Source organism: Choloepus didactylus, chromosome 2 (assembly GCF_015220235.1).
Source record: "Choloepus didactylus isolate mChoDid1 chromosome 2, mChoDid1.pri, whole genome shotgun sequence".
Lineage (NCBI taxonomy): Eukaryota > Metazoa > Chordata > Mammalia > Pilosa > Megalonychidae > Choloepus > Choloepus didactylus.
Window position 1 is genome coordinate 149,410,813 of NC_051308.1, and position 8,058 is coordinate 149,418,870.

The window sequence follows — 8,058 nt, forward strand, 5'->3', positions numbered from 1 at the left end:
GTGGTTAAGCACATAATCTTGGAGCAAGGCTCCCTCACTCCAAATACCAGCTCTGCCACTTACTTGATCTTTGAGCCTGGGAAAGTGTCACCTAACTATTCTAGGTCTCAGTTCTCAGTCTATAAAACAATTGTATCCCCTTCGTGACATTGTTACGAGGGCTTACTGAGATAATATTTATAAAGCACTTAGAACAGTGCTTATCACATAGTAAGCTCTATGTAAAAGTTTGTTGAATAAATCAGAACAAACCATGATAAATATGTTTATACTGACAATTTATATTTTTTGCTAACTTGGGAAAATCACTTAACTCTTCTGGGCCTTAAGTTCTTTAATAATAAACAATTATGTGTCAGGCAGTGTTTCATTAATGGGCTTTATTTTTTATAACAGTTTTAGAAGATAGTACAGAGTTCCCAGTTTCCTCTATTATTACTATCTTATATTAGTATGCTACATATGTTACAATTAATGAACCAATACTGATACATTACTATTAACCAAAGTCCATAGTTTATTCGCATTTCCTTAGTTTTCACCTAATATCCTTTTATAGTTCTAGGATCCCATCCAGGATACCACATTACATTTAGTTGTCATGTCTCCTGTTTTCATTTCCTCTTGCTAAAGCAAATACCATGCAATGGATTGGCTTAAACAACGGGAATTTATTGGCTTGTGGTTTTGAGGCTAGGAGAAATTCAAACCAAGGCATCATCAAGGTGATGCTTTCTTCCCAATGACTGGCATTCTGGGGCTGGGGGCCAATGATCCTTGGCCTTTGGCTCCTCTGTCACATGGCAATGCACACGGCAGCCTCTCCTGGCTTCTCCTTTCTCTTCTGGGTTCCCTTAACCTTTAGCTTCTTGCCTCCCATGGCTTTCTCTCTGTCTGAATTTCATTCTCTTATAAAAGACTCCAGTAATAAGATTAAGTCCCATCCTGACTGAGTTGGACCACACCTTAACTGAAGTAACCTCATCAAAAGGTCCTACTTACAATGGGTCCACACCCACAAGAATGGATTAAGTTTAAGAACACGTTTTAATAGGGTATGTAGCATCAACCCCCCACATCTCCTTAGGCTCCTCTTGACTATGACAGTTTCTCAAACTTTACTTGTTTTTATGACCTTGACAATTTTGAGGAGTACTGGGCAGGTATTTTGTGGAATGTCCCTCAACTTGAATTTGTCTGATGTTTTTCTCATGATTAGGCTGGGGTTTGGGGGAGGAAGACCCCAGAGGTAAGGAGCCATTTTCTTCATGTCACATCAAGAGTATGTACTAACAACATGACTTATGACTTTGATCACCTGGCTGAGGTAGTGTTTGTCAGGTTTCTCTATGGTAAAGTTTCTCTTTTTCCTCATCTCTCCATACCTTACTTTTTGGTAGTAAGTCATTGTGTACAGGCCACACTTAAGGAGTGGGGTGTTATGCTCCCCCTCCTTGAAGGCAGAATATCTACATGAATTATTTGGAATTCTTCTGAATGGAAGATTTGTCTCTTCTCCCTCGTTTATTAATTTATTCAATCATTTATTTATATCAGTATGGATTCATTGATATATATTTATACTTTGGGTTATAATCCAATATTACTTTTTAGTTTTTATTTTATTGCTCAGATTGCTCCACCTTTAGCCAATAGGATCTCTTTCAGTTGGCCTATGTCCCTTTGGCATACCTTCGTTAATACTGGTTGAATTTGTTTTGTTTTTTGAGTACTTGTACTTCCTCATTTTCTGGCAGTATAAGATGCAATATGCTTACCTTATACATTTCTGCCCCAGTCCTAAAATCAGTCATTTCTCCAAAATGCCCTGGTTCCTTTTATTGGATTAATATTAGAAACCAAGATCTGGGTACTAGCTGTGCTCCTTGCTACTGGGGTGTGGTTTCCTTTAGGCCTTTTCAGCTGACAGAACAAAGATATATAGATATATAGTGTGTATACTGACCCATGCATGTACATATATCTATAAATATTTCTATATGTAACATCTGTATGTATATTAAGCTAAACGTCAGTTCATAGTGATGTCTCCAACTCTAATCCATTACCACATGGATCATTCTAGCCTCCTCCCCTTGTTTATCTGTAAATTCCCACTCTAACAGCAATAAACCTTATTCCCACCATCCACCATCCATTACTTGATTATTCAATTCCAATATACACATCTAGCAGTATCAAAATTGTTAACCTCCACTGGTGAGGGAAACAACTTTATCAACTAGAGTACAGTGCTTATGCACAATTCCTTTTACCTTATAGGCTCCACCCATTCCAAAGTTACTTAGGTCAGCATCTTTTCTCCCCAACTCCTTCAGTGAGGTTGTTTCATACATTTGTAATACATTTAGAGTCTTGTCACAATCTGCATTCCTTCCTGGGCTCCTCCATCCTCCTAAATAATTATGTTTTAATATACTATTCTGGTTTGCTAATGTTGCCATTTTGCAAAATACCAGAAACAGATTGGGTTTTATAAAGGGGATTTATAAGTTAAAAATTTTCAGTTCTAAAGGCCATGAAAATATTCAAATTAATGAATCAACTCGAGTATGCCTTACCAAAGGAAGACCAATGGCATCCAAAAAACCTCTGTTAGCTGGGAAGACATGGACCTGGCATCCGCTGATCCCAGGTTGTGTTCCAGCTCCTTTCTCAGCTCTGGTGTGTTCTTCAAAATGTTGCTCTTGGGGCATTTTGTCCTCTCTTAGCTTCTCCAGAGCAAACTCTGGGCTAGCATCTCCAATGTGTCAGCAAAAGTCTGCTTTCAATGGCCGTCTCCAAAATGTCTCTCTCAGCTGCAGCAGGTAGTTGGTTCTTTCTCCCAGGACATTTCTCTCTAAGCACTTGAGGGTCCTGTTAGCATATACTGTGGCAAACTCTGGGTTTCGTCTCTTAGCTAAACGTCCTTCTGTCTGCTGTTCAAGCACTTCTAAGCATCGGCATCAGCAAGTATCTGGGCCTGTGTGGCTCTTTTTAAAGTACTCAGTAAACTAAACAAGACCCACGCTGAATGGGTGGGGGCACACCTCCATGGAAATAATCTAATCAAAATTATCACCTACAGTTGGGAGAGTCACATCTCCATGGAAACAACCTAATCCAAATATCCCACAAGATTGGATTAATACATGTCTTTTAGAGGGACATAATATATCCAAACTGGCACATATACATACCTTAAGGTTCATTTGTTGTGCTGTAAAGTTCTATGGGTTTAGAGAAATGCATGTCATGTGTCCATTACAGGACAGAATAGTTTTACCTCCCTTAAAATTCTCTTTGTTTATCTCTTCATCCCTCCCTCTTTCACCCCAAACCCTGCCAACCGCTGATGTTTTTACTGTCTCTGTAAGTTTTGCCTTTTCCAGAATATCATATAGTTGGAATCATACAGTATGTAGCCATTTCAAGCTGGATTCTTTAACTTAGTAATGTACATTAAATGTTCCTCAATATTTTTTCATGGCTTGATACCTCATTTTTTTGGGGGGGGGGTTGGGGTTAAATTTTTATTTCAAAAGCTTGAATAGCTTCAATATCCAGGTTGTGGCAAAATCAGGACATGTGTAAAATACCTGACAATACATTAGATTCCCCAAAGGTACCAAAAAGTACAGTAAAATTAACACTTCCCTTCAGGAAATGTATGACAAATAATATAAAATTAAAAGGTGAAAACAGGTGATGTTGGTTTCCTAAGATACAGGTGACTCTTTACAACCAGGGCCCACCGTTCCAGGCTGCAGAGTGGCAGCTGGAAGCAGACTCTCCAATCTGGCTCTGGGGAACCTGGTACAATCAGCCCATAACGCCACTCTAGCCTTGGATACACCACACGCTGCCTAACACAACTAGAGCTCTGGAAATAGTAAACAGGAGAGTGATTTCCAAGGAGGTGGAATTTTAAATAAGATGCACATGGGACAGGCCGTGGAAAGTTTACCAAGTTAGATTTGGTACCTAATTGTTTGTGTTCACTCAATACCCAAACAAAGCGTGTTCGGTCAGCCTGTCTTCCTGCTGCAGTATGGCTTCTAGTTATTCTGATGGCCACTGTGTCTCTGGCTCTTCTGGTAATTTGTACTACCCTGACTGTAGTTATAGCCAGGGCCATAGCCGTAATAGCCATTAGGCGAGTAGTCACAGCCGCCATAGCTGAGCTGTAGCCCTGCTGGTAGCTGTAGCCCTGGTTACAGTAGTTGCTGTAGCCCTGATTCCAACTCTGACTCTAACCTCCACTTCCTCCACCGCTGCCACTGCCTCGGTTCCCTTGGTTGAGGTTTTCACAGCTCCCAGAGCCATACTGCTATTGCTGATAGACGTTTTGGGCTGGGCCACCTTGATTTCACACTTGCTTCCACTGACAGTGTGGAACTTTTTCTCCAGAACTTTCTTCACAGGTTCCTCTTCTTCAAAGGTGATGAAAACAAAGCCCCATCTTTTGTTTGACTTTGGATCCATGGAAAGCTCAATGGCCTTGATCTCCCCAAACTCTCCAAAGTATTCCCTGATCTTCTCTTCAGTGGCTTCAGGATTCAGACACCATCCCCAACCCCACAAAGATTTTCTTCGCTGGATCCTTCTTCATTGCCATGGCCTTTTGGGAGGTCAATGACACGGCTATCCAGCCTGTGCTCCTTCTGGTCTAGGACCTTCTCCACACTGGCTATATCTTTGAAGAGGATAAACCCAAATCCTCTTGACCGACCACTGTTGGGATCCATTTTTATTGTACAGTCAACGACCTCTCCAAAGTTGGTAAAATAGTCCTTTAGGTACAGTTTAGGCCGCCAACAAACATTTTCCCCATGTCCTCCTTGTTCTTGCTGGCGCTGAGCTAGTCGCCCTTGGCGCCGTTCTGGTTCCCGGGCGGGGGGCGATGCGGCTGGCGACTCGCCCTCGGGGGCGGCCTCGTGTCGGTTCTCGGTGGCGCCCGTCGTCTCCAGGTGCTGCTCCTCACCCGCTTGCGACATGCTAGGCCGCTGATGACGCTGCGGGGTCCGCTCGTCCCCACCCCCTGGGGAAGCCGCCGCGGGCTCGGCCGCGCTCACGCTCGCGCTGCCCCGGCCTCGCCTCCGTCAGCGGACAGAGCCGCTCCCGCTCTCCTCCGCTTCTGCTTCTCCTCGGCCGCGGCGCAGGGCCCAGCAACGCACAGCCCCGCTCCGGACCGCGCGGGTCCACCGCCTCATTTTGTTTCTATCCCTGAATAATATTCCATTGTATGGCTCTACCACAGTTAATGTTTCAGGCAATGGGTTAATAACTACAGATACAAAGATAAAGAAAAAATCATCCTTAACCCTTAAAGAATTCAGTCGTTGGAGTTGGCACCACATAAATAAATTCCAGCTTGAAAAAAGCTATACTACATGTATAAGCAAAATGTTGTGGGCACCCAGAGGAGACAGTTGACAACTAGGTTGTAATGTGATGAGGTGTAGGTACGAAGAAAAGCTGACCTTTGTCCTGAACCTTGAAGTAAAAGTACGCATTTGGGGGTAGGGCGGGAGGGAGGAAAAGGTGACGGGGAAAATAAACTTGCCAACAAACTACTGCGAGAAGGTGAAAGGGACTACCCCAGGTCCCAGATAACAAGTCCAAGTCCGTTTTTCTAATCTGCATACATGATCTCAAGGTTGGATTTGCAGGCCAGGATGAAGGGCTTTGTGGTGCACCTTCACTCTGATAATAATAATAATAATAATAATAATAATAATAATAATAATAATACCAGCTCTATACTTATTGAGCACCTACTACCATGTTTCAAGCACAGTGCTGGGCACTTTACATGTATTTTCCCCCCACAGAACTGGCTTTGTGCATGTGTAACACACACACACACACACACACATACACACACACAAAAATATAGAAGGACCCCTTCATTCTTCCTGTTGGAAGCTGATGCTGCTGATGGTGATGGCTATTCAATTAGGAGTGACTGAATTGAAAATGCTATCAGCCTACCTTGTACATTTCTGCCCCAGTCCTAAAATCAGTCATTTCTCCAAAAAGCCCTGGTTCCTTTTATGAGAATCATATTGGAAACTGAGATCTGGGTACTAAGTGTGCTAATTGCTACTGTGGTTTCAGTGACTGAAAAGACACTGTCTTATATACATATAAGTCTGCCCTTTGATCTCTGGTTGCAGCTGCCACTGTCAGACCCTCCTCACCAGGCTCCTCTCTCCAAACCCCAGAACTTTAGAAAAGCTATTGTGTTACCAATTGCAACATTCCACGGGAGTGGCCAACCTCTTCTGTCACATCCAGAGACTGGACTTTGAGATTGCCTCATTTTCTTCTCTACCTCTAAGACACTATATTTTCCTAAACAATCCCCAAAATAAGTGATAATAGTAACTGGGATCAAAATTGGAGGACATGGAACTTCTCTTTTAAGTACCAAAGTGAGGTAAACTTTCTCTTGACTCTGTCCCATGTAAGTTTCCTCAAAAAAGTCAAAGCAAATCTGTTGATCCTCACTCAGGCTGCCTGCTTCCTACTCAGAGTTTAAAACTGAACTTTTCTCCCTAATGTTGATTCTACGAATGTGACAAGGCCATGGGATCAGGCCAATACTCCACAAGGGCCATCAGAATAGCACTGTTACAGAACAGAGTTCTCTAGGGGGAAGAGCTATAAAAATGTAGCAACTGGAAGAGTGAGAGCTGACTCAGTTCCAACTACACTGAGTCATCGTGACTTTTGGCACTGGAAGATGACATGTCAATTTGCACTCAAAAACAAATGACCAGTTTGGGATAATCTTTGACAAAGGCTTGGCAACCCTATTGATACTGTAGATCTTTTTTATATTGAGCCAATGCAATTCACCAGGAATGTGTACTGAGTGACACATCTCATAGCTAAAAATAAAACAATAGTTAATTTGACACCCACTACTAGATGATAAAAATGGAACCTACCAAGTGACTCATAATTATTATTTCCAACATTTTAAATGCTAGTAATTGAGTTTCCTGTATTCACTTCCTAAGATGCAAACTCTTATGAAAATTAAACTCGAATTTGTCATAGAATAAAATTTTAGGATATGAGGAATTATAGACAGATTTGCACAAATATAAACCTATGTCCTTATCTTCATTTGGTTAGTTAGTATTTAGTTTATGGTCCTTTTAATTTTATTATTATTATGATAGTAACTTTTTCTTCAGGCAAAAAGTTTTTGAGTTAAGTTCAGCTAGAAGTAGTTGCGTATACAACCAATTCTGCTACTAGACTGAAATATCTTGAGGGTAGTCATTGTGTCTCATTTAAAATGTTCCCCACCACCAGTTTTTAAATGTATCACATGGTCACTTAGAATAAATACCACATTTTCTCAGCCTGCCTTACAGATAGGTGTGGCTGAGTAACTAAATTCAGACAAATGAGATGTAAGCCTAAGTGTTATACAGTACCAGGAACCTTCCTTAATTAGCTTTCTTCTGTATCCCTTCCTTCTTCCTGCTGTCTGGATTGTGGATCTGATGGCTGGAGCTGAGCAGCTATCTTGGACCACAAGTGATTTTGGAAGAGAGGCCAGGCAGGTCTGGTAAAACAACTTTATGGATGTAAATCGCCACCCCAGATTTGGGCTTCTTGAATGTACATTATTTTCATTGGCTGAGAAGTTCATGGGCAGAAACAAGACAACAGTGAGGTCATTCCAAGGCCAGAAGGAAATGACATCAAGAAGCCCAAGCAACCAGGAGACCAGCAATTGTCAGGCAAATAAGGCAGAAATGGAGACAAAGCTAAGGCTCAAAGAAAGAAGACACAATGCAGTCTGGGGAACCCAAAGATGAGAGGAAGTTGAGACTATACATCTCTAGCCCAGAGGATAATGAACAAATAGCTTGGGGTGTAGGTTGGTGGTTCTCAGTTGGGGGTGATTTTGCTCTTCAGGGTATATTTGGCAATGTTTGGACACAGTTTTGGTTATCACAACTGGCTGGATAGCGCTATGAGCATCTAATGAGTATTAGTCAGGGATGCTGCTAAAAATCCTACCATGCATAAGAC

General features: G+C 41.9%; 1 pseudogene; it reads right to left on the minus strand.

Moving 5' to 3' along the window:
* Positions 1-4,028: 4,028 nt before the first annotated feature.
* Positions 4,029-4,997, minus strand: LOC119513588 (annotated as a pseudogene).
* Between the last annotated feature and the right edge of the window lie 3,061 nt (positions 4,998-8,058).